General features: G+C 37.9%; 1 protein-coding gene across 5 annotated transcripts in view; it reads left to right on the top strand.

Moving 5' to 3' along the window:
- Positions 1 to 369, top strand: part of PDZ-GEF (PDZ domain-containing guanine nucleotide exchange factor) — a 16,725-nt gene that overhangs the window by 12,056 nt on the left and 4,300 nt on the right. The window lies entirely within an intron of this gene.

The raw sequence follows: 369 nt of genomic DNA, 5'->3' as shown, positions 1-369 counted from the left end.
AAGGGCAACAACTGTGCCAAGTTTGGAAGAAATTGGTGCAGCGGTTGCCAAGATATACACATGTAACCATAAGTGGGCGTGGCTACGCCCATTTTCCAAAAATTTATAATATTCTTATTTTTCGTCTAAAAATTATTGTAAATATCAATTTTGAGTGAATTATCTTCAGTAGTTACTAAAATATCGCAGTTTTCGTATTTCTGGAAATTACCGTTATATGGGAAGTGGGCGTGGTTAAAGTCCGATTTCGCCCATTTTCAATAACAACCTACCTTGGATTAAGGGAAATGTACATACCAAATTTCGTTGAGATACCTAAATTTTTGCTCGAGTTATCGTGTACACGGACGGACGGACAGACGGACAGAC

This window comes from Rhagoletis zephyria, unplaced genomic scaffold (genome assembly GCF_001687245.7).
Source record: "Rhagoletis zephyria isolate East Lansing unplaced genomic scaffold, Rhagoletis_zephyria_1.1 Rzeph_scaffold_04449, whole genome shotgun sequence".
NCBI classification, from domain to species: domain Eukaryota; kingdom Metazoa; phylum Arthropoda; class Insecta; order Diptera; family Tephritidae; genus Rhagoletis; species Rhagoletis zephyria.
Note: the sequence above shows the minus strand (reverse complement) of the source record. Positions and strands in the feature narration are given on the sequence as shown.